The 26,283-nt window shown below is 46.5% G+C and overlaps 1 long non-coding RNA gene across 1 annotated transcript; it reads left to right on the plus strand.

Annotated features, from left to right (window-relative positions):
- The first annotated feature begins 17,674 nt into the window (after nucleotides 1-17,674).
- On the plus strand, nucleotides 17,675-24,786 carry LOC140422410 (uncharacterized). The gene is made up of 2 exons (XR_011947438.1): nucleotides 17,675-17,893; nucleotides 18,275-24,786. It is a non-coding gene; the product is annotated as an uncharacterized lncRNA (long non-coding RNA).
- Nucleotides 24,787-26,283: the final 1,497 nt, after the last annotated feature.

Genomic DNA, 26,283 nt, shown 5'->3' on the forward strand with positions numbered 1-26,283 from the left:
CATTTCTAACAGAAGCTGTGAGCGGTCTGAAACTCACTGAAAATGGTCACTATTATACCTCATGTCAGCCTCCAGGGGACCAATTAGCGGGCTGCAAATTCAGCCTTAATTAAATTAAACTTTAATGAAAGTTACTGTAAAACACAGATTAGTGCAACAGCTGTTTTTGTTCTGATGAAATCGAATGTTTTTTTCATGTGATCTGACACAGCTCTAAGGTGAAATACCCAGAGACTATGAAGGAAAACACATTCTGTTTCTTTAATAGAAACGGTGACTGCCCGAATATCGTGTTTAGGCTAAAGAAGGGTTTTCACCATTAACAAACCTGAGAAATGTAAATCGCCCAAGAAAAAAACACGTCCACGTCCTCGCCACTGATGATTATTCTCTCCCTGCGGTCAGGAATTGGCTGCACTTTGGTTATAAATCGCTTTCAAACTTTCCACCCACTTTAACACAAAGCTACATATGCCCCATGTTAACAGTTGGAAATCACTCCAAGAGCGCCAATGACACAGGATACCCCCATGTACATTGTTATAACAGTGGGAGGATTCAGCATCACCAACTGCTCAATGTGTTCACTGTGACAGAAACAGTTTAATCATCTCACATTGGGAGTGTGTCCACCCACTTCAGATATGTTACGCTGTGCCGACTTGCCCAGTTCACGGCTGTTATATTGAATGTGATGATGTGGAGATGCCGGACTTGGACTGGGGTGAGCACAGTAAGAAGTCTTCCAACACCAGCTTAAAGTCCAACTGGTTTGTTCGATTCGAAACAAACCTGTTGGACTTTAAGCTGGTGTTGGAAGAGCAGTTCCAATCCAACAGTTACCTTCGGTATTAGCATGTTCAGTTTAGCAATCATGCATTCGGTTTCGCAAATCGCTGTTAGTATGTCGAAAATTCGGGCAAAATGGTCTATTTCAGCACAGTTACATTCCAGAGAACCAGAGAATTCGACAGTGCAGAAGGAGGCCGTTTGGCCCATCAGTTCTGCACCGACCGCCTGAAAGAGCTCCCACCAAGACCCACTTATCTGCCCTATCCCCGTAACACCATAACCCCACCTAATCCGCACATCGATGGACTCTATGGGGAATTTAGCTTGGCCAACCCACCTAACCTGCACATATTTGGACAGTGGGAGCAAACCGGAGAACCCGGAGGAAACCCACGCAGACAAGCAGAGAAAGTGAGCCTAGGCTGGGTGCTCTTTCAGAGGGTCGGTACAGACTCAATGGGCCGAATGGCCTCTTCTGCCTTTGCTCCCCTCGTCTAATTCATTCATATTTATTTTAAAGTTCCGACTGCAGCGCAGCCTCCGGTGGGCACTACCCTCCACACCCTGCCGATCAGAGAGAAATGTCCACACTCTGTTTCCTGTCAGCCAGCCAATCTTTGATCTAGGCTGACATGTTACCCACTATAACACGAATTTTAATTTTCGTATAAAACATCTTGACAAATGCCTTCTGGAAGCCCACATTCCACCTTCTCCACCGAGCATCTCATTCCGTCAGAGAACATAATCAAATCCCTAAAACATGATCGCACTTCCGCATAAACCATACTGACTCTTCCCGATTGGAGACTTTAGTCACAGAAATGGCAGATGGAATTTAATCCGGACAAATGCGAGGTGATGCATTTTGGATGATCAAATCTAGCTATGAATTATTCTGTAAATGGCAGAACCCTAAGGAACATTAACATACAGAGGGATCTGGGCGTGCAAGCCCACAGTTGCCTAAATGTGGCAACACAGGTGGCCAAGGTGATTGAGAAGGCATATGGCATGCTTGCCTTCATCAGCCGGGCATTGAGTACAGGAGCTGGGAAATCATGTTGCAGCTTTAGAAAACCTCGGTTACATTGCATTTGGAGTGTTGTGTCCAGTTCTGGTCACCACATTATCAGAAAGACGGGGAAGCTTTGGAGAGAGTGCAAAGAAGGTTCACCAGAATGTTGCCTGATCTCGAATGTTGTTTGATATGAGGAGAGGTTGAATAAATTAGGATTGTTTTCACTGGAAAGACGGAGGCTGAGTGGAGACCTGATAGAGGTCTACAAAATAGTGAGAGACATAGATAGGGGTGGATAGTCAGATGTTTTTTCCAAGGGTGGAAGTGTCAATTACAAGGAGGCACAGGTTCAAGGTGAGAGGGGGAACGTTGAAGGGAGATGTGCATGGTAAGTTCTTCACTCAGAGTGGTGGGTGCCTGGAATGGCTGCCAGAGGATGTGGTGGAAGTAGACACATTAGCAACATTTAAGAGGCATCTAGATAGGTACGTGAATAGGGAAGAAAGAGATTGATACGGACCGAGTAAGGGCAGTAGGATTTGTTTTTAGTTAGGGCATCATGATCAGGCTTCTGTGTTCACAGTTCCTGTGCTGTACTTTTCTTTGACGTGGAGATGCCGGTGGTGGACTTGGGTGGGCACAGTAAGAAGTCTCATTCGTGATGCAGTACTGTACTTTGTTCTTTATTACCTTCTGTTATTCTCAGTGTTCGGCTGTAACCTCTCTGCTGACTGATTCTAACCCCCACTCTGATAGACGTCCTGGAATTTGGTTTCCTGCTTTTTACCTCCTTCCTTCTTGGATATTGGGTGAAATTTGCTCCTTTGATGTCTGATGCAGTCCTTCCAGAATCCAGTCCATGTTGGGAAATTGACACCAACACGAACCCGGCCGAGCTCTTGGCCCAGCAGAACATTCAAGGCTATCGGCCAACTGCTGGCATGAGGTAATGGAATGGAATGGAATGAGGTAAGTAGGTCAGGTGTTTTTCACATGTCGGTGCAGAGTCGATGGGCTGAATAGCGTCTTCTGCACTGCATTTTCTGTGATTCTGTGAACACATCTGCTGTCTCAGTAGCCACAGCTTTTCAGATCCGAAAATGACCTTCACTAGTGTCCATGGACTTGGCAGCCGCAGCTCCGTCAAATTGTCCCTGACGCTCCCCTGGTGAGTGCTCACAACCAGTAACCCCCCCCCCCCCCCCTCTCTCTGTCATCTAATCCCTCACTTAAATGTTTAACTGGGATGTTTTTTGCACCTTCTACTGTAAATAGAAAGTGTTTTTTTCCTAATTCACCGGCGGGTTCCCGGTGATCTGCTATAATCTTCACACCGTCACTGTGCAGAGGATTAACACTCACTTCACTTTCTCTGTCTTCAAACACTGTCCAAACTCTTGCTACATTTCCAGCTACCGTCATCTCACAAACTATTTCATTTATTCTCGTTCGCCTTTTAGTTATTCTCTGTCGTTATTTATATTCCGACCAATCGCCAGGCCTGTCATTCACCATTGCACAGTTAGATAATTGTTCTTTCCCTGACGATTTATTAAACCGCGGAATGCGGGTCCTGTGCTTGGAATTGTTCTTTCTAATGGGAATCTACTTCTCCTGGATATTCTGAAATATCCCCTTTAATGTCTGCCACTCTGTCTCAATTGATCTATTCTCCGGCCTATTCTCAGCTTCACTCCAGCTCGCTCAGCTTTCACACCCACATTGCTACTCTTATTTCAGTTTCAGACACGAGTCTTGGACTCACTCATCCTCCTTACGTTACACGGTGCCAACTCTAATATAATATAGTGAGAAGTCTGACAACACCAGGTTAAAGCCCAACAGGGTTGTTTCAAACACTAGCTTTTGGAGCGCTGCTCCTTCCTCAGGTGAATGAAGAGGTAGGTTCCAGAAACATAAATAGAAACAAATTCAAATATACAAGACAATGCTAAGAATGCGAGCATTTGCAGATAATTAAGTCTTTACAGATCCAGAGATAGGGGTAATCCCAGGTTATAGAGGTGTGAATCCCTGGTTAAAGAGGGATTAGCCCTCTCTCTGGATCTGTAAGGACTTAATTATCTGCAAATGCTCGCATTCAAAGCATTGTCTTGTATCTTTGAATTTGTCTATATATATGTTTCTGGAACCTACCTCTTCATTCACCTGAGGAAGGAGCAGTGCTCCGAAAGCTAGTGTTTGAAACAAACCTGTTGGACTTCAACCTGGTGTTGGAAGACTTCATACTGTGCTCATCCCAGTCCAATGCCGGCATCTCCACATCATGACTAATATATGTTAGCTGGTTTGTTCAATAACTTGCTCTGAGGAACAATCTCAAAATCTTTCCATTAACTCATCCAACAAATTCCTACAGCCAATCTGATTTGTCCAGCTTAAATGTCTATTAAAGTTGTCCATGATTATTGTCATCCCTTCACACGTGCATCTACTGTTTATGTTGTCTGCTTTGTCTCGCATGTTTATTACCATCTGGGGCATTTACACCTCTCCCACTAGTGACTTATTTCGCCAAATATTCCTCATCTCCACCCAACCAAATTCATCGTCCTAATCTCCTGAACCAAGGTCATGGATAACTGTGACACCGATTCCATCCTTGATATTCAATAGGACCCGCTCCAAATATGTTCCTCTTCCTAATCTGCTCGAATCCCACAATCCCCTCAAACTTCAGCATCCAATCCGTGTTATCCTGCAACTGTGTCCCCGTAGATGTGGCTAACCCGCGAGTTCTTGTTTCCTGTGCACTCGCCGGATTTGATGGTCAATGGAATTGCATCCATAATGCAAACAATTAGATTGTGCAGCAACATGGAGACTTCTTGAATCATATCCACAGTTCCAGACTGGAACATTTGCCGAGGCGGGATTTTATCCTCCCGCCGCTTGTCGATGGTATTTCCCATTGAAGCCTCCGGGAAAGCCGTGGGCCGGGGTGCGCTGCCGGCGGGAAAGGGGAATCCCGACCACAGGAGGATTCCAGCTCCAGGAGTTACAACCGTAATCAGGATTGTGATCTGGAATAATTAAATCAATCTGAGCCTATATTGGAGGCAGCAATTTCCTTAAGATGTGGCTTGAAATTATTGTACAATTGTTCCTTTCAGTAATTGCAACTCCCTATCCATGTCTGACACTCGCTTTGTCATTGCATCACAGAGTGTGTGTGTGTCTGGCAATTCCAGCATTCACGGTGCACCCCGCATTGCCTTGAGAGCCGAGTGCGATAGTTCAGGAATAGTTGATCTTCATGTTGGACATTTCCATCTGCAATACTGGTGGGAAGGAGCCTGACAGCAATTGTCTTCTTTATCTTCATGTTAAACCATTACTTACCTTGAAGGAGTTTGTTCGGCAAGATTTGCCATTCCACAAGGCTGAATTTAGAAGAGTTTTAGTGTTGTTCTTTCTGCTTTCTGCTGGCCATTAAGGACATTCAAATTATCTCAATCCCTTCAAGTTACTAATCATTTCGATCAGTGCTTCCAGATGCTGATCCAACCCTGTTCTATCATACACGGATCAAATTAGTTCATGCCCATAACCTTCATAGACGCTCTAGACATACATACTGACAATACAATATACCTTGATATTTAAGCCAATTCGAAAAGTTCCCCAGACAATATCCAAATTAACAGAGACATTTCTATCCTAACACATGTGTCCTTGGCTAAGCTTTAATTAAAATCACACCATTGCCATGTTAAGTCCTTGGTTTTGAAAATGCAGCTGTTTCACATTTGTTGTTGGTGAAAATACTGTGGTCTAAGAGCAATAATGATAGATTGCAGTAAGACAGCATGGGTACCGTGCGGCCAGCATTGTTTCCTGTACGGAAACAATAGAATAATGACATTGCTTTTCCAGGGCGCCGGGAGAAAATATATTGATGGAGGTGACACTTTTCCTATGGATCAATAAAATAGGATATTTGTCGTAGTTTTGCTAAACATGAAAGATCTCTCCAATGAGGTCGCAATCTGTGGTGTAGGCCTGAGGTCTAACTAGTGTCTTGTATCAGTTCAGCATAAACTCGTTGCTGTTTAACACGATGCTCCTTTTAATAAAGCCCAGGACGATATCTGCTTTCTGAACTGCTCTCACCACCTTCCTGCCACCTTCAATGATCTATACACATAGACACCTTTTACCCTCTGCTCCTGCACACCTCCCTTTACAGTTGCACTCATTATTTTATATTTTCACTCCATTTTCTTCCTAATATAAAACATCACCATACACTTCTCCACATTCTACTCCAGCTGACACCTTTCTGCCCACTCCAACAACTTGTCTGTGCCTTTTTGCCCCCTAAAGGTTTACAATGTTCCAAATTCCGAATGCTCCGTAACAATGAAAATTGTCCGTGCACACCAAGATCGAGAACATTAATGTACATCAGGAACAGCAAGAGTCGCGATATGTACCCCTGGGGAACTCCACCTTCCTGAAGCCTAAAACATACCCAGTGGCCATTATTCTGTTTCCTGTTACTCGCAAGTATTGTGTCTGGCGCTGTATCGAATGGCTTTTTACAGTCCATGTACAACATCTCAATATCGATACCCTCACCAGAACTCGCCGTTACCTCTTCATAAAACTCAATCAATTCATTTAAACACAATTATCCCTTTTAGAAATCCATGCTGCCTCTTTCTAATCAATCGACATTTTTCCACGTGACTACTAATTCTATCCCGAATAATTGTTTCCAGGAATTTCGCAGCACCGAAGTTAAACTGAGTGGTCTGTATTGCTGAGCTTATTCGTAAAATCTTTTGTTTTTGAACAAAGGCCTGACATTTGCAATTCTCCAGCTGTGTTGCACCTTCTCTAAGTCGGGATAAAACAGAAAGATTATCTCCAGCGCCACTGAATTTGAACTCTTACTGCCATCAACATCACTGGATTCATCTCATCCAGCAAGTAGCAGCTGGGGTGGGCATTTGGTTTATTATTCGATGGCCTAACACAGAAATAAACACATGAACGTCGAGTACGGGAGACATAAATAAATATAACGGCGATGAAAGGCTGCAGATCTCAGACAATATTGATGAAAGGTTCCATTTCATGGCGAGAAGAGGAAACGGCGCTGAACGAGTCACCAGCTTGTGGGGAACGAGATGCGGTCGGTGACCTGGGAAAACTAGTAACAAAAATAATATTTCAAATACCCTAGGGGAACGCAAGCGTTCGAACTCAGATGTATCCATTATTTTGCTGGCAGACACTGGGGAGACAGTGACGCGGTGATGTTGTCACTGGCCCAGTGACCCAGAGCAAATCCAGGGTTCAAATCCAGCCAAGGTAGGGGTGAAATTAGAAATCAATAAATATCTGGAATTCAAAGTCAAACAATGGCCAAGCAACGATTCTGGTAAAAGCCATCTGATTCACTAATGCCCACCCTTGCCTGCCGCCTGCAATGGAGGGCAGGACGGATGTGCAATAAATACTGACCCAGTCAGCATTCATGTGAAAGGAATTTTAAAAATCTTTGATTGATGCTAAACGATGTTTTCCTCAGTGTGAAAAGAGCAAGGTGGCGGTGTGAGGACTGTCACGGATGCAGTTGGGCAGAATCTACATGTAATGTTTAGACAATCTATGTAAATATTCTGACAGAGCCAGTTGGTGTGGTGTATCAGAGCACAGCTAGTCCTGTCCAGACTGAATGTGCTGATCTAACCATGTTCACTGTGAATAGAACCCTGCTGAACTGTTCTTGTGGTAACCCAGTGCAAACTGGCTGAAGTTAACTGGTGCAGGGTCTTCACGACAAGAAAATACAATCCATTCCTCTCCAAAGGTACTTTCTGACCTGCTCAGAATTTCAACACTTTTGTCTATTGTTTAAGCGTTGAAGTGGACCCGTCCACACTGAATCCACGTGCAGTCCAGTGGGAAAATATCCACTGAAAGCAGCGTGTCTGGCTTGGACCATGTCAGCTGAGCAGATAACTGTGAGAGCGGCTGCCAGTCCCGCTCTAGTGACTTCTCTTGACCACACTGAATGCTGCAGAGCACAAGTGAGGAGATCCACAGCGAATTGAACTGTGTTGTACTGAAGCTATCCACACTGAAACTGCTGCGCTCAGCTCAGAGGTTAGTAATTGTGTGGCGAGAAATTTTTCTCGAGGGGGTCCCTCAAACATGGCGGGGATGAACGATTGGCCTGGATACTGGGCGCAGATGTGCAGGATCTTCATCTGGTGGTCGCAGACCATCTGAATGTTCATGGAGTAGGACCCCTTCCTGTTCATGAAGACGTTCCTATTATCCGCTGGTGGTCGCATGCCAACGTGAAGCCCATCGACCGCCCCCTGGACCATGGGTATCTTGGCCACGGCTGCGAAGCCCGCCGCCTGGGCATTCTGGTGGGCCTGGTCCACAGGGAACTGGATGTAGCGGTACGCGATGAGGTACAGGGCGTCCGTCACTGCTCGAATGCAGCGGTGTACCGATCCCTGGGAGATGCCGGTCAGGTCCCGACTCGGCGACTGGAGCGACCCTGTGGCATAAAAGTTCAGGGCCACCATAACCGTGACGGCCCCCGGGATAGCATGCCCTCCCCCAGTTCCACGCGTTGCCAGGTGTGCCATCAGGTGGCAGATATACAGTTTCCCGGCTCATCCAGAGTCTCCTCCTGCATGCCCTGTGTGGCAGGTCCTCGAAGGACATGCGGCGCCAGTAGACCCGAGGCCTCATCGGGCACCTCCGGCGCCATGGCACCACCTCCTCCTCCCCCATCCATCCACATCGATATCCCCATTCTGTGCCCCACCCCCGTCATTGTTCTCCTCCTTCTGCCCCTAGCGGGTGGGCAGCCCTCCAGCCTAAGTGGGTGCCACCTGGCCTTCGCCAGCCTGTCCCTCTGCAGCAGCCACCTCTCTGAGCAGCCTGCGCCAATGTTGCCACAGGGCTGCAGGCAGGACAGCGGCCCCCACCACGGCGGCCAACATCGCTGGCTGGTGCCCAAACATTATGATCTGTAGGGGGTGGGGGGTAGACGACAGGTTTAACCAGTGCGCATGTCCCCCCCCCTACAACCAAATGCCATGGGCTACATAGCCGCCCTGGTTGGCCGGTTATGCCACGCTTGCGCCACACACACCCACTCCTGCTGCACCCTCTGTGCCCTGTCTCCTGTTGCCTGACCCTCTTGCTAGCGCCATCGATGGATGGCAGTGTCCTCACTGATGCAATGGATGAAGCCCTGGACCTACCCACCGGTGAGTGCCGCTGGCTGGGTTACCCGCCCCCCCCGGGAGGGTGGGTCCGGCAACCAACCGCACTGCCGGGGGCTTGCGGTCAGCCAGCGCCCAGGGCCGGTGCCCATCAGCCTGGCTGCCCTAATGGCGGCCGTGGCCTAGGCGCCGCCCTACCATGGCGGGCTGTTCCCAGCCGACGGGACTGTCCTTCCCACGCCAACCCCCAAACCTGGAAACCCTCCCCCCTTCACTCCCTCGCCCCCCCCCCCCCCCAGCCACGGCCGTGCCCGTCCCACCACCCGGAGGTTCCAGGAGACAGTAATGTTAAATAAGAAGTGTTGTGTTATGTACTCTGGGATAACATATGCTGCAACTCGATGCAGCTTTGACCAAAAGATACTCCAGACTTTGAAGCAAGTTCAATGTGATTTATTGAACCATTAGCACAGTTCCCTGTGAGTTTGACTCACCTGCTAATCTTGCTATAGTAACTCAGTCTAACTAACCAGTCTGCTCTAAGCCACGTGGTGGTGTGATGCTTCTGATCTGTTTAGCACAAGGCTAAATCGCTGGCTTTGAAAGCAGACCAAGGCAGGCCAGCAGCACGGTTCAATTCCCGTAACAGCCTCCCCGAACAGGCGCCGGAATGTGGCGACTAGGGGCTTTTCACAGTAACTTCATTTGAAGCCTACTTGTGACAATAAGCGATTTTCATTTCATTTTCAGTTCATCTGCCCCTGTCCTACTCTCTAAGTGCCGCCTGTGGAAAAGAGACAGAGCATGTGCCCTGTCCTTATATATGGGTTGTGTAATGGCCCCTTGTGGTAGTGTCATCTCTGGGTGTCTTGACTGCCCATTGGTCGTGTCCTACTCTATGTGTTCATTAGCTGTATGTCTGCATGTCATGACGTCTCTGGTGCTCCCTCTCGTATTTCATTAGTCGTAGTGTATTTACAATAACCCCTTGTGTATTTACAGTGTTGCATAACACCACAAGAAGAAGAGAAGAAGAAGGAGCAGATGCAGAAAGAGAAGCAGAAGAATATGAATGTATTGTGGACACTGTGTTGACAGCTCTGTCCACACTCAATCTATTAGTTTAACTGGAGCCGTGCACATTGCATTCAACCGGGTTCATCTCCGCCTCCCACAATGTCTAAACTTGCTGAATGGACGTGGTGCGCGTTAATAAAACTAAATTAGATATCGGCACACTGATTTCTTATCACTGAATTGGATCCGCTCACACTAATGTCCACCCCCCTGGGGCTCTGGACTGACCTGATTTCTGAACATGGATCGGAGACTTGCTGAACTTTCCTCCCAAGCTCAAGTTAACCACAATTAACTGGACATGTTCAGGACTTTCTTTCTGATGTGGAATTAGCTCAGACACAGTGGAGGCTGCCACGTTTCTGCGGGAATGGACAACAATGTGTAGGGGGGCGGGTAAAAGGCAGGGGAATGGCCCTAAATCATGATTCTCATTTGGAGAGCCGGTTCAGACACCATGGAGCAAATGGCCTCCTTCCGTGCAGTAACACTTCATTGATTCTGTGCTGGGCACTAAAGTGAAAGTAACCATGATGAACTGGACCTACTATGTCGGTTATTTAAACGTGATTTTCCTCAATGTGTCCGTCTGTAACTGGACCTCTCACTGAATGTAATCACATTGACTTGGGACTGTCTATAATGAACGCTGTCCTGCAGAACTGGACTCAATGTAACCTTTCTGATTTGGGCGAGGATTCATTAAAAGTAACGGCGCTGAACTTGAACTTCCCACATTGAAACCAACTGGACGGAACTGGAAATGCTCCTTGTGGTGCTATCCATCACTGTAAATACACAAGGGGTTAATGTAAATACATGTAGACTAGATAGACACTAGAGGGAGCACCAGAGACATGACACACAGACAATCAACCAATAGGCCAGTAAGATAGGACACGACCAATGGGCATTCACGATACACACAGAGGTGACACTAATACAGGGGGGCATTACACCAACCCATATATAAGGACACAGCACACATGATCTTCCTCCTTCCAGACACTCAGTGGGTACAGACACAGGGTTGATTGAACATCACACCCACCATGTGGATTGTAGCAGACTGGTTCGTCAGTCTGAGTAGCCATAGAAGGATTAGCAATAGCGTTGAATCCAAGTAGGAGAATCGTTAACAGTAATAAATGTGTTAAAGCTATCTCCAAGTCTGAGCCTTCCTTTGTCAGAGTGCACATCAAGGAAGCAGTTATGCTACGTCAAGAGCATAACAAAACACTCCTGATGAATATACAGATGTTTGAATGAAGCTGGGTGCACAGTTTCAGAGATATTTGTAAAAGGGGCTGTGATGCCATCACATCACTGGCACTGAGTAAATAATCACGGGGAGAACCTGACCGTGTTTCCCATTAGGGCTCTGGTCAATCATCCATTAAACCACTAACTCGACATTATCGGCTTGAAGCCGCGCACACGTCCCGTTTTCATCATTCCAACCCAACGTTTATTATTCTGTTATAGTTAATGAAGGGATGTAATTGGGATCTATTTCACATTGCAGCTGTGTCAGAACAGCTGGAAAGTCTGGCAGCAGCTGCACTAATCAGTTTGTTTCCATTAGTTTATTTAATTTAATTGATCAAATATTTAATTGTCTCCCTGGAGAGTGACATGCGGTTTAAACCTGACACATTTTCTTTTGTTTTTAAATATTTTATTGAGGCATTTATATTATAAATTTTAACACAATGAACAATGACACACCCAAAGCCCAGCCAACATCTGACATAAACAGCTCCCCAGCAACGCCTCCTCTCACCCCCTGGACTTCCTGGCCTTCTGACACACCAAAGATCGCTACCTCTGGACTCAGGACCACTCTTACCTTCAGTACCTCCGACATGATGTCACCAAACCCCTGCCAGAGTCCCACAAGCCCTGGACACACCCAGAAAATGTGGACATGGTTTGCGGGCCCACCCGTGCACGGCCCACACCTATCCTCCACCCCTGCTCATCCGGGTCATGTTCATATGTGCCCCGTGGCTCTAATAATAATCGCTTACTGTCACAAGGAGGCTTCAATGAAGTTACTGTGAAAAGCCCCTAGTCGCCATATTCCAGCACCTGTTCAGGGAGACCTTGTCGAAATCCTTCTGAAAGTCTGAATAAACCACATCCAATGGTTCTGCCTGGTCAATTTTACTAGTTAAATCTTCAAAGAATTCTAGTAGATATGTCAAGCATGATTTTTGTTTGTAAATCCATGCTGACTTTGTCTGATTGCATCACTGCTTTCCAAATGCTGTGCTATGAAATGCTTGATAATGGACTCACAGAATTTACAGTGCAAAAGGAGGCCATTCAGCCCATCGAGTCTGCAACGGCCCCTGGAAAGAGCACCCCACGCCTCCACCCCATCCCCGTAACCCAGCAACCCAACCTTTTTGGACACTAAGGGCAATTTAACATGGCCAATCCATCTAACCTGCACATCTTTTGATTGTGGGAGGAAACCGGAGAACCTGGAGGAAACCCACGCAGATATGGGGAGAATGTGCAGACTCCGTACAGAGTGACCCAAGCCGGGAATTGAACCTGGGACCCTAGAGCTGTGAAGCAACTGTGCTAACCACTGTGCTACCATGGCTCCAGCAACTTCCGTCCTATCAAGGTTAGGTTCACTGGCCTATAGTTCCCTGTTTTCTCTCTCTCTCCCTTTTTGAATACTGGGGTTATATTAGCTACCCTCCAATCTGTAGGAACCATTCCCGGTCCAAAGAATTTTGGGAAATGACCACCAATAGATCTACTATTTCTCGGAGCACTCCCTTAAGTATTCAGGGATGAAGATTATCAGGCCCTGGAGATTTGAAACTTTCAATCCCATTATTGGCCGATTCTGTGATGGTAGTGCTATTGAATGTCAAAGGGGAATAGTTTGATTCACTCTTATTGGAGATGGTCATTGCCTGGCACTTGTATGGTGTAAATGTTACTTGTCACTTGTCAGCCCAAGTCTGGATATTGTCCAGGTCTTAGTGCATTTGAATGTGGACTACTTCAGTGTCTGAGGAGTCACAAATGGTGCTGAACATTGTGCAGTCATCCGCAAACATCCCCACTTCTGACCTTATGATGGAAGGAAGGTAATTGATGAAGCAGCTGGAGATAGTCGTGCCGAGGGCACTACAGACTGACATCTGTGATGCTGGGAACCTCCAGAATAGATCGAGATGGATCATCTACTCGCATGTTTGGCTGACGATTGTTACAAACGTCTTTTGCACAGATGTTCTGGGCTCATCCATCATTGAGAATGGGGATATTTGTGGAGCCTCCTCCTCCAGTGAGTTGTTTAATTGTCCACCTCCATTCACAGTTGGATGTGGCAGGACTGAAGAGCTTAGAACTGATGTATTCATTGTGGAATTGCTTAGCTCTGTCTATTATTTGCTGCTTATGCTGTTTGGCTTCTAGGTTGATGCCTCATTTTTAGGTATGCCTGGTGTTGCGCCTGGCTTGCCCTCCTGTACTGTTCATTGAACCAGGGTTTATCCCCTGGCTTGCTGGTAATGGTAGAGTGGGGGATGTGCCGGTCCATGAGGCTGCAGATTATGATTGAGTACAATTCTGCTGCTGATGGTCCACAGCGTCTCATGGATGCCCAGTCTTGGGTTATTAGATTTGTTCAAAGCCTATCCCATTTAGCACAGTGGTAGTGCCACACAACCTGTAAAGTCAATCTGTAAAGAGGACTTTGTCTCCACAAGGACTGTGCAGTGATCACTATTACCGAGACTGTCATGGACAGAGCATCTGCAGGTTGGTGATAATGAGGTCTGGTAATTTTTTGCCTCACCACCTATCACAGACCCAGTCTAGCAGTTACGTCCTTTCGGACCCGGCCAGCTTGGTCAGTAATGATACTACTGAGCCACTCTTGGTGATGGACATTGAAGTCCCCCACCCAGAGTCCATTCTGTGCCCTTGATGGTGTTTAACATAGAGAAATACTCATTCATCAGCTGAAGCTGGACAGTATGTGGAAATCAGCAGGAGGATTTCTTGCCCATGTTTACCTGAAGACATGAGACTTCATGGGGTCCAGAGTGAATGGACCCCAGGACAACTCCCTCCCTCCCGACTGTGTACCACTGTGCCACCACCTCTGCTGATATGTCCTGTCCCACTAGCAGGACAGAGGACATCCAGTGCACTGAATGTGGAAAGAGCTTTAATCAGTTATACAGCTTGAAGAAAACATAAAGAATTGGTGCAGGGAAAGACCCAACAAAGGGCCACCTGGACTCGAAACGTTAGCTCTTTTCTCTCCTTCCAGATGCTGCCAGACCTGCTGAGTTTTTCCAGCATTTTCTCTTTTGGGTTCAAGACCCAACACGTGTTATGTGTGTGGACAAATGATTAAATGTTGAGAGACACAAGGGCACTTGCACCATGGAGAAACAATGGAAATGTGGGGACTGTGGGAAGGGATTCATATCCCCATCGAAGCTGGAAATTCATCAACACAGTCACACTGGGGCGAGGCCATTCACCTGCTCTGTGTGTGGGAAGGGATTCCCACTTACAGAGACACAAATGAGCTCACACTGGGGACAAACCGTTCATGTGCTCTCACTGTGGGAAGAGATTCAAACATTCATCCACCCTTCTGACACATTAGCGAGTTCACACTGGGGAGAGACCGTTCACCTGCAAAAAGTGTGGGAAGGGATTCAGTGAGTCATTCAATTTTCTGGCACACCAGTGAGTTCACACCGGGGAGTGGCCTTTGACCTGCACTGTGTGTGGGAAGCAATTCACTCGTTCTTCTAACCTGTGAATACACCAAGTCACTGACACCAATGAGAGTCCCTTTAAATGCTCTGCCTGTGGGAGTGGCTTCAAAAGTTCTCAAGAACTGATGTCCCACCAGTGCACTCACACTGAGGAGAGACCGTTCAGCTGCTCTGACCTTGGGAAGAGGTTTAGAAGGTCATCCAACATGTTGGAACACCAGCGGGTTCACACAGGGACAGGCCATTCACCTGCTCTGAGTGTGAGAAAGGATTTATTCAATTATCCAAACTGCAGATGCACCAATGAATCCACATCGGACAGAGGCCATTCACTTGCTCTGATTGTGGGAATGGATTCTGTGATTCATCCACCCTGAAGACACACCAGCAGAGAGAGGTTGTTCATCTGATCTATTTGTGGAAAAGGATTCACTCTGCTATGCATCCTGTTGAGACAGAAGAGTGTTCAGAAGTGATGACAGGGATTGGATTCTGCTGTTTTTGCTGCTGTTAATCACACCCAGGACTGAACCATGTTCATTCTGACACTTGGTGAGGTGGGATGGTTAGAGGGTTTCTTTCTGCTGCACTGGCCGTTCTCACGACCTTGCTGACAGTGGGCTGATGCTCTTTGAGTCTGGGAGAGTACATCTCCTTTGAAATGATCCACAAAAAGTCGCTTCCCATAACCGAGTGAATCCCTTCCCGCAGTCAGTCAGGTGAACGGTCTCTCCAATGACACTCTCTCATTGGAGTGTCAACTGCTGGATAATTGAGTGAATCCGATCCCTGGTATGAACTCGCTGATGAATCAGAAAGCTATACGAATCACGGAATCCTTTTCTGCAAGCAGAGCAGGTGAACACCACATCCTGGTGAACACTTTCTCCCCAGTGTGAACACACTGGTCTATCATCTGGCTGAATGACTTAGTGAATCCCTGTCCACATGCAGATCATTTGAAAGGCCTCTCCCGAGTGTGAATTTACTACTGTGTCTGCAGGGTGGATAAATTACTGAATCCTTTCCCACATTCAGAGCAGGTGAATGGCTTCTCCCCGGTTTGAGCTCTTTGATGTGGCACCAGGTGGGATGACTGAGTGAATCCCTTCCCACACACAGAGCAGGTGAGTGGCCTCTCCCCAGTGTGACGACATTGATGAGTTTCAGCACAGATGGGGATCTGAATCCTTTCCCACAGTGCCCACATTTTCAGGGTTTCTCCATAGTGCAGGCGTCCTTGAGACTCTCCAGGTTTCATAATCAGTTGAAGCATCGTCCACAGCAAAAATATGCAGGATTTCTCTCCACTCTGAATAGTGCGATGTTTTTTCAGGCTGTGTAATTGGTTAACATCAGGGCGGCACGGTGGTGCAGTGGTTGGCACTGATGCCTAGGGCGCTGAGGACCCGGGTTCGATCCCGGCCCCCTGTCTGTGTGGAGTTACACATTGTCCCCATGTCTGCGTGGGTCTCACCCCCACAACCCAAAGATGTGCAGGTTAGGTGGATCGGTCGCACTAAATTGCCCCTTAATTGGACAAAATCATTGGGTATTCTAAATTTATAAAACAAAGTAATTGGTTGACGCTTTTTCCAGTCAGTTCCTTGGAACACAATTACCCAGGTGTCTGTGTGTCTTGGTGCTTTAAAATCTCTTGAGACAGACAAACATTTCTACATCTAGATTCAAAGTCCGATCATATTCAGGTCCCAAGGAATCGAGTGATTTTGTCAGACCCAGATGCAACATTTACTTTCAGATTTCTGTCTGTAAATCCTCACTTTCTAATGTACTGGAAAAGGAGATTATAAATATCATCACTGTCAAATAAAACAGAAATTCAGAAGACAAGTCTAGTTTCTATGGAATATTTTTCTTCCCTTGTTCCCCTAAAGCTGTAAATCTCAATCCCACATACTCCCTCCATTCTCACTCTGCTGTATCTAATATTAACCCATGATTAGACATATGGGGCAGTGGGGGAGAACTTTATTTCAGCAGTGAGTGCTGATGACTTGGAACTCATTACCTCGTGGTGCAAGTTGAGACGATAAGATTATTTGAAACTGAATGTAGAAGGGCACGTGAAGGAAATAAACTTGCAGAGGTATGGTGATATCGAGAGGAAATGTGACAGCCTGAATTGTTCTGCAGAGAGTCGGCATGGACTCAAGTGACTGAATGGACTCCTTCTGTGCTGTAATAAAATAGAGAACTTATTCACAGAACTATATCAGAAGACAAGAAATAATAATAAATGGCTTAATCACTTTAATGTGAACAGTATGAAAGAGACCATTCTTTTAGCCAGACAAATAAATGTGTCAAGCTGAGGGACCAAAGGATGTCAATGTCTTTGAGAGAGAGAGAGAGAGAGACCTGGGCCAAGCTTTTCAGAGTCTGCACCCTCCCTGGATTCGCTTCCTTTCCTACAGTTGCTGCAAGTCACCAATGTCTCCCCAGAATGAGAAAGGAAATGGAAAGGGGGAAACACTGAGCTCCCAGATGAGGAGGAAGTTTTAGTCTGAAACTCATTGTCCAACTTCCGAATTGTGACGTCACAACGGAGCCGTGCCTGAATCAACCAATACCAAATCACTCTGCTCCACGGTGACGTCTGCGGGTTCCAGTGCGCAGTCCCGTCCCCATTGTTCCCCCTCCCCCGACACCTCCTCCAGACAAGGTTTCCAGGCAACTGGCTGATTGCTCCCGCCAGAGTGAGAAGCCGCTCGGTGATCTCCCCCGAGGTCCAGGATTGCGCATGTTCAAAGGGCGGTGTAGGTGCGCATGTGCGGGGAGGCCCCGCCCCTTGACCCACATGCAGGGGTATTGACCAATGGCAAACTGAGAGGACCGGAAGGACTCTTCTCCGCCTGCCAATCAGAGTTCCTTCATTGTCTGCCTGCGGACTTTGGAAATTGAGCTTGTTAACCTGCTCATTCCGACCCAGCAAAGCTGCTGCTCCTCACTCAGAATGAGCTTGAGCTTCACACCTCCTCCCGTCTCCAACATCTGTGAGTAAAACTTTATTTTCTCATTCTCACCTTCAATTGGTGACTTGCAGCAACTGAAGGGAAAGGAAGTGAATCCAGGGAGGGTGCAGACTCTGGAAAGCTTGGCCCAGGTCTCTCTCTCTCAAAGACATTGACATCCTTTGCTCCCTCAGTTTGACACATTTATTTGTCTGGCTAAAAGAATGGTCTCTTTCTCAATGCTCACAGCTCTGTCACTCCGCCCCTCCGAATCCGCTCCCTGAAGATGACGTATGGGGTAGTTTTTGGAGACTCGGTATTGGGGAATGAGAGAGGAAAAAATGTTCCATAGAAATGAGAGTTGTCGATTCTGAATTTCTATCCTACACTTTTGTAAACTCATTTTGTAAACTCCTTTTATAGGATATTAGAAGAGGAATTATAGACAGAAATCTCAAACGTAACCTCTCGATGTGGCGGAGCCACTCTATTCCTTGGGACCTGAATATCATCAGCCTTTGAATCTAGAAGGAGAAATATTTGTCTGTTCTGTTGGCTTCAAAATATTTTAATCATCAGTGTGACTGGAAAAGCACCGAGACACACACACCCGAGTGAGTGTTCCAGAGCACTGACTGTGGAAAGAGCTTAGGGGCTTTTCACCGGAACTTCATTGAAGCCTACTTGTGACAATAAGTGATTTTCATTCATTCATTCATTTAACCAGTTACATAGCCTGAAAAAAACATCACACCATTCACAGCGGGGAGAGATCGTACACGTGTTCTGTGCAGGAGGCTTCAACTGATTGTCCGACCGGGAGAGACACAAGGAGACCCAAAACATGGAGAAACCGTGGAAATGTGGGAACTGTGGGAAGGGATTCAGATCCCCATCTGTGCTGGAAGCTCATCGATGCATTCACATGGGGGAGAGGCCCTTTACCTGCTCTGTGTGGAAAGGGATTTGCTGTGTTATCCAACCTGCGGGCACACCAGCGAATTCACACCGGCGAGAAGCCATTCACCTGCTCTCAATATGGGAACAGATTCAGTGATTCATCCAACCTGCGGAATCATCAGCTAATTCACACTGGGGAGCGACTGTTCATCTGCTCTCAGTGTGGGAAGAGATTCACTGAGTTATGCAGCCTGAAGAAACATCAGCGAGTTCACACTGGGGAGAGGCCATTCACCTGCTCTCAGTGTGGGAAGGGATTCCGTGTTTCATCCGTACTAGTGAAACATCAGCGAGTTCATACTGGAGAGAGGCCATTCACCTGCTCTGCTTGTGGGAAGGGATTTACTGAGCTATCCATATTGAAGAAACACCAGCGAGTTCATAATGGGGAGAGGCCATACACCTGCTCTCAGTGTGGGAAGAAATTCACTCGGTCAGACACCCTGCAGTCACACGAGCAAGTTCACACTGGGGAGAGGCCATGCATCTGCCCTCAGTGTGGGAAGGCATTCCGAGTTTCAACCAGCCTACGGTCACATCAGCGAGTTCACACTGGGGAGAGGCCGTTCACCTGCTCTCAGTGTGGGAAAGGATTCATTCACTCATCCAGCCTGTGGACACACCAACGACTTCACACTGGATAAAGGCCACTCGTGCTCTCAGCCTGGGAAAGAAATCTGTGATTCATCGCACCTGCTGATTCGCCACCAAATTCACAATTGATTACAGGGGTTGGATTCTGTTATTGTTTCTGCTTCAATGACATCCAGGACTGCATTTTGTTCATTCTGATAGTTGGTCAATGGAGATGGTCAGATGATTTCTTTCTACTGGACTGGCCGGTCTCACGACATTGCCGCCAGTGGGCTGATGGTCTTTGATATTTGTTGCAATTGCCTGGTTCTAAATTTCACGAGGATCACAGACTGAAAGAGTATTTGTAAGTTTGAAGATATTTAGTTCCTATTTCTGTTTGGAACCCCCAAAGCACGCCACCTTGCCATGGAGATGGACTGTGGTGGTTAAATGTTTTTTCCTGTTTAATTTATTTGGGTGTTCCTTACAGAAGAAAACTACGAGGGTATAAAATGAAAATCACTTATTGTCACAAGTAGGCTTCAAATGAAGTTACTGTGAAAAGCCCCTAGTCGCCACATTCCGGCACCTGTTCGGGGAGGCTGTTACGGGAATTGAACTGTACTGCTGGCCTGCCTTGGTCTGCTATCAAAGCCAGCGATTTAGCCCTGTGCTAAACAGCCCCTGCAGAGTGGCAAGTTGTTTGAGGTGGATTGGGAAACAGAGAATAGCTAATATTAAAGGAAATGTTACATATTTACCAGCTGGTCAGTTAGCTCAGTTGGCTGGTTCATGATGCGGAGATACGCCAACAGCATGTGTTCAATTCCCGTACAGAGGTTATCCATGAAGGCCCAGCCTTCTCAACATTGCCCCTCACCTGAAGTCTGGTGACCCTCAAGTAAGTCATCACCAGTAAGCTCTCTCTCTCTCAAAGGGGAGAGCAGCCCATGGTCCTTTGGTGACTTTCATTTTCCAGAATACAGCAAATCTAGATTCCTTTAAGGAACACAAATCAAAGTTAAAGATCCCATTAGATCAAAGGAAGCGCCTCTTGAAGTGGCCAAAACAGTAGTAAGCCTGAGGATTGGGAACTTGTTTGGAATTCAGCAAAGGAGGACCAAGAAACTGCTAAACCAAAAAAATAGAATCTGAGAGCAAACTGGGGAGAACTGTAAAAGCTCCTATCGAAATGTGAAAAGGAAAAGATTAGCAAAAACCAATGTGGGTCCATTCCAGGCAGAGACAGGAGAGTTTATAATGGGGAATAAGGAAATGGCAGAGAAACTAAACAATGTGTGTCTGTCTACATGGAGGAAGATACAGAAAATCTCTCAAAAACTCAAGGGAACCAAGGAACTAGTGAGCAATAGGGACTGAAAGAGATTAGTATTAGTGACAAAGTAGTATTGGAGAAATTCATGTGGGTTGAAAGTTAATAAAATCCCACAAAGTTGATGCTCTACATCCCAGAGTGCTGAAAGATGTGGCTGTAGAGATCGTGGAGACATTGGTGATCATCTTTCAAAAATTCTACAGATTCTGGAATGGTTCCTGCAGATTGGAAGGTGGTAAATGTAACCCCACTATTTAAGGAGGGAGAGAGAAAACGGGGAACCACAGACCCATTAACCTGACATCAGTAGGAGGGAAAATGCTACAATCTATTATAAAGGATGTGATAACACACAAATTAGGAGCAGGAGTAGGCCACTCGGCCCCTCGAGCCTGCTCCACCATTCAATAAGTTCACGGCTGCTCTGATTGTAACCTCAAATCTACATACCGGCCACCCTCCCGATAACCTTTCACCCCCTTGCTTACCAAGAATCTATCCAGCTCTGCCTTCAAAATATTCAAAGACTCTGCTTCCACTGCCCTTTGAGGAAGAGAGTTCCAAAGACTCACGATCCTCAGAGAAAAAAAGTTCTCCTCTGCCTTAAATGGGCAAGTTATTACTTTTAAAGTGACTCCAATTTCTAGATTCTCCCACAAGAGGAAGCATCCTTTCCACATCCACCCTGTCAAAGATCCTCAGGATCTTTTACAGTTCAATCAACTCACCTAAACTCCATTGGACACAAGCCCAGCCTGTCCAATCATTCCTCATAAGACCAGCCTCCAATTCCAGGTATGAGTCCAGTAAACCTTCTCTGAACTGCTTCCAACACATTTACATCATTCCTTAAATGAGAGTAATACTGTACACAGTGCTCCAGATGTGGTCTCACCGATGTCCTATACAACTGAAGCATAACCTCCCTACTTTTGTATTCAACTCTCCTCACAATAAACAATAACATTCTATTAGCTTTCCTAATTACTTGCTGTATCTGTATACTCGCCTTTTGTGATTCATGCTCTTGGACACCCAGATCCCTCTGAATCTGAGCTCTGCAATCTCTCACCATTTAGATAATAAGCTTTTTTTATTCTTTCTACCCAGATGGACAATTACACCTTTTCCCACATGATTCTCCATTTAGCTGATTTTTTTCCCCACTCACTTAACCTATCTATATCACTTTAGTCTCCTTATGTCCACTTCACAATTTACTTTCCTTCCTATCTTTGTATAATTGGAACATAGGAGCAGGACTTGGCCATTCAGCCCGTTGAGCCTGCTCCACCATTCAATACGATCATAGCTGATCATCCACTTCAATGCATTTTCCCCCACACTATCCCCATATCCCTTTGTGTAGGGGCTGGTTTCGCACAGTGGGCTAAAACAGCTGGCTCGTAAAGCAGAACAAGGCCAGCAATGAGGGTTCAATTCCCGTACCAGCCTCCCCGAACAGGTGCCGGAATGTGGCGACAAGGGGCCTTTCACAGTAACTTCATTTGAAGCCTACTTGTGACAATAAGCGATTTTCATTTCATGTTATTGGTATTTAGAAATCTGTCAGCCTCTGCTTTTAACACACTCAATGACTGAGCTTCCACAGCCCTCTGGGGTAGAGAATTCCAAAGATTCACAACCCTCTGAGTAAAGAAATGTCTCCTCCGAGACCGATCCAAAGTGACTTATTTTGAAATTCTGTCCCCTGGTTCTAGACTCTCCAACCCGGGGAAACATCTCACCTGCATCTATTGCCAATTATTTTTGGCTATCCTCAACAGACACAGAATACAAAGCAGCTGATAAATGTGAAGAACAGATGATGAATGCTGCAGCATCGATAGCAACCTGTCTGACCATCAAGTGAAGAATTCTGCTGTCAGAGCCAGGCAACTACATATCACTGAATTGTTGAAGCTTTTCTTGTGTAATCTTGGAGGGCGTCCCAGTCTTTGGAAATCTAGGAGTGGATAAATTTATGCTCGCGATGGTGACATGTGAGAAGACTAAAATGGACTATACTTACTACACTCGCATGTATGTTTGCCTGTTGAAAAATGTAAAACGATATTACAGAGTATAAGTTGCATGTTTAGTTTAGCACATAGCTTAGCATGGTTTAGCACAGGGCTAAATCGCTGGCTTTGAAAGCAGACCAAGGCAGGCCAGCAGCACGGTTCAATTCCCGTACCAGCCTCCCCGAACTGGCGCCGGAATGTGGCGACTAGCGGCTTTTCACAGTAACTTCATTTGAAGCCTACTTGTGACAATAAGCAATTTTCATTTCATTTCATGTAATCATAAGAAATGTTTAAAATTCAAAAAGTTTTTAGAAAAATAAAGCCATCTGCGTACATCGCTGGTTCATCTTTTTAAAGGGGGAGGTGTGACGATTGGAAGATTTTAGGAAAATTTGATTATAAATGTATTGGGCAATTTAAGGGTTAAAAGCGTGGGGTTAGAGTGCGGTTCACTGCATTGGCCCTTTTTTTATTTTAAAGAAGGATCCTGTTTTGCAGGGCCTGGGTGTTTTTAGTAGCCAGAAGGTGAAATTGTCAAAGGAATGTGTTTTCAGTCTGGGCTAATGGACTGTGGTTTGACTGGGAAAGTACTTGTGGAATTACTGTACTTTGCAACCGTCAGAGCTCATTTGTTTTCCAGCTTGGGGAGATGAGGGCATTGCTGGGTGGAACCGAGGAAGGCAGAAAGACATTTAAAAAGTCTTTAGAGAGCAGTTTTTGGAGAAAGATTTGGAGAGAGGAGTTGAATTCTGGGTCCACAATTCTCCCACAGTAAGATAGATTGAGAGCTGTATCTTTCTTTTCCTGTTGTTTAATGGGAGATTGAGTAGTGACGTTTAAATGGGTAATTGTAAGCTGTTGTTTTTGGGTGTGAAGTTAAAAAGTTTAAATTGTAGTCATAAGAAAGTTTTATTTTAAAAATAACCAAGCCCTATTTCTTCATGCGATCACTCCTGGAGCGAATCATTCTTTCCGCACAGTCTGACAAATAAACTGAAATATTGGGGCTTTGGTCCAGTATCCGAGCCTCTGTTGGGGTCTGGTCTGGGATCGGAATAGTGACCAATGTAACAATTGGTTGGAGGTCCATTTCCCAGTCAGTCCTCCAGCACCTTCCTGTCTCTCTATTAGTGCGACGTCCATGGCAGTTTCCCAAATGAGGCACAGCTCCTGTATTTCTCAGCTAAATTCAGCCCTCAGCTCCGTCACCTGGCTGTCATTGATACAAGCGACAGAGACAGAAAGGGGCAGAGGAGGAAATGAGAAGTTAAAACTTGTGGCTCAAAATCAACACTTCAACATTTGTCAGTGAAATATATGCTATTTATACTGGGTTTTAATTATTAGATTTAGGCATCGGAGGCAAAGGGTGGAGGGTTTTAAAGCGTAACTTTTCCTTTCTAGCTAGTGTCAGTCATAGGTCAGTGGGCAGCACTATCACCTCTGGATCAGAAGGTTAAGACCCAGTTAGGGACCTGTGGACAAAAACCAATTCCAACATTCCTGGTCCCAGCACGGAGGGAGCGCTGCACTGTCTTCCAAACAAGATGTTAAACTGAGGCCCTGTCTGCCCCTCTCAGGTGGATGCAAAAGTTCCTACAGCCACTATTTTGAAGAAGAGCAGGGGAGTTATCCCCGGTGTCCTGGTCAATATTTATCCCTCAATCAACATCACTAAAAACAGATCATCTGCTCATTATCATTTGCTGTGTGTGGGATTTTGCGGTGTGTAAATTGGCTGCCGCGCTTCCTACATTACAACAGTGACTACACTTAAAAGAACTTCATTGGCTGTAAAGCACTTTGGGACGTTCTGTGGTTGTGAAAGGCGCTATAGACATGTAATTTTTTGAATTGAAGGTTTATGTTTTCTGATCTTGTTATCTGGAACTTTATTGATTTGAGCCACACCCAACTTGCGATTTAATAAATTCACTTTGGTTCAGACAAGACTTTAACCAATTAAGACAAAATCAGAATTGTCTGGATAGTAAATTTAAAAATAAGTTTATTAAATGAAAATGTTTACTGAACAAGTTTAAGACATTGACTTTTCCAACTTCATGTGGGTGATCAGTCTGTAGAAGCGTAACCCTCTCTGGCTCCTTTGACAGTAATTCTTGTGGAATTCAGCCTCGGGAGTCTAGCTCCTTCTTTCACAGTAATTTATTTGGAACTCGGCCTCAGGAGTCTTCAGTACTTGGCCAACAAGGAAGATCTTCAGAACCTCTACTTTTATCCCCAAAGTGACCATTACCTCACGTCAGAGTTGGGTCTGTTGTGACATGATAATTGGTCAATTTGGACACTAGATTAATTTAATTGGATCCCCAATTACTGACTCCACCTTCTCATTATCTCAGACAGGAATACAATAGAACTGTTTCATACTATTACTTTATCTGATTCCATACAAACCCTTATTCATACAGTTTCAAATGTTGAGGCTAATCAGAGTTTGAAGGTCTCTCTTGCCAGTACATTTATCCTCATTGCACTTTCTTTGTACACAGCAATTAACCTTTGACATTTTTACAGCAAATGAGAATCGGGGCACGATCGAATGGCCACGATGCGCAAGGCGCGAATCCAAGGGCACCAGTTAGATCGCAGGAGAGTCCGAAATTGGGCACCAAGCGCCAATCGGTTTCCGATCTAACCGGCCTATTCCCACTGGCCGGATGAAGGCCAATCTCCATCCCGTTAACGGGAAGGACCCCCTATCTAAAGCTTGATTTAAGCGACTCCCCAGTCGGTCACATGGACGCCGATGAGTATTGGCCCCACACAGACATGGGCCAGGCATCACGGTACCCGAGGGGTTCCTGGGCCATGGATGCCCCCGAATGGTCAGGGATAGGGCAAGGTGCCCCACGGCACAGCCCCTGGGACGTGTGCATCTTGGCACCGCAAACCTGGGTATTTCACACTCTGCCCATTCATGAAGATCACTCATAAAGACTGAGTCTTGATTTTGTGCAACAACCATGGGCGAGATTCTCCGACCCCCCGCCGGGTCGGAGAATCGCCGGGGGCTGGTGTAAATCCCATCCGCGCCGGTTGTCGAATTCTCCGGCACCGGATATTCGGCGGGGGCGGGAATCACGGCGGTTGGCGTGCCCCCCCCCCCCCCCCCCCCGTGATTCTCCGGCCCGGATGGGCCTAAGTCCCGCCGCTAAAATGCCTGTCCCGCCGGCGTAGATTAAACCACCTACCTTACCGGTAGGACAAGGCGGCGCGGGCGGGCTCCAGGGTCCTGGGGGGGCGTGGGGCGATCTGGCCCCGGGGGGGGGGGGGGGGGGGGGCCACGGTGGCCTGGCCCGCGATCGGGGCCCACCGATCCGCGGGCGGGCCTGTGCCGTAGGGGCACTCTTTCCCTTACGCCTTCGCCACGGTCTCCACCATGGTGGAGGTGGAAGAGACTCCCTCCACTGCGCATGCGCGGGAATGCCGTCAGCGGCCGCTGATGCTCCCGCGCATGCGCCGCCCAGAGATGTAATTTCCGCACCAGCTAGCGGGGCACCAAAGGCCTT

Source organism: Scyliorhinus torazame, chromosome 5 (assembly GCF_047496885.1).
Source record: "Scyliorhinus torazame isolate Kashiwa2021f chromosome 5, sScyTor2.1, whole genome shotgun sequence".
Taxonomy (NCBI): domain Eukaryota; kingdom Metazoa; phylum Chordata; class Chondrichthyes; order Carcharhiniformes; family Scyliorhinidae; genus Scyliorhinus; species Scyliorhinus torazame.